Below are 773 nucleotides of genomic sequence, written 5' to 3'. Positions count from 1 at the left end.
GTGTACATTCACAAATATACCACACACACACACACACACACACACACACACACACACACACAATCTTTGGAAGTCTGTACTATGTACCACTGGGTGCTTCTGCAGAGGCTGCCTTGTGGATTTTCACTGACACTCTGGACAGTTCACACATTGTCACTTACAGACTCACTTTAGAATGCTGACTCTTTTAGCCATTTTTCAGCCATTGATCTGGTGACATGCTTTGGTTGCCTAGGACAGGAGATCGTCTCTGACTAATAATCTATGATCAAATTATTACTACTTTTTTCCCTTTGGCCTAAGCATAAGAATCCCTAGGACTGACTAGTGTTGCAAACAGAGTTTAAGATTGTTCACTGATTGTACTGGTTGGTGTGGTCACCCCACAGAGGGGAGACGATTGCATCTGTAAACCGGTGTTTTCCAATGTGCTTTCTGGGTTTTTCCATCTGTGATTCTAAGTGTGAAACGCTGGTTCCCAATGTAAGAACATTCCTCAGCTGTTTGGGTTTCTGAAAACACCACTAGAAACTTCGTAAAAATATTCGTGAAAATCCAAATGTGCATGACTTTTGAATATTAAAAAAGATGGAAGTCTCGCTGTCTAACCAAGGTAGCCCTTGAACTCACTATATATCCCAAGCTGACTACAGACTCAAGATGATCCTCCTGCCTCAGACTCCCAGACCCCAGGATCACAGGCATGACTCACTATGCTTGAGAAAAACATGCATATGTTAATATACTTTGTAATTCTGGCTTTTAAAGTCCTT

This window comes from Rattus norvegicus, chromosome 1 (assembly GCF_036323735.1).
Source record: "Rattus norvegicus strain BN/NHsdMcwi chromosome 1, GRCr8, whole genome shotgun sequence".
Taxonomy (NCBI): domain Eukaryota; kingdom Metazoa; phylum Chordata; class Mammalia; order Rodentia; family Muridae; genus Rattus; species Rattus norvegicus.
Note: the sequence above shows the minus strand (reverse complement) of the source record.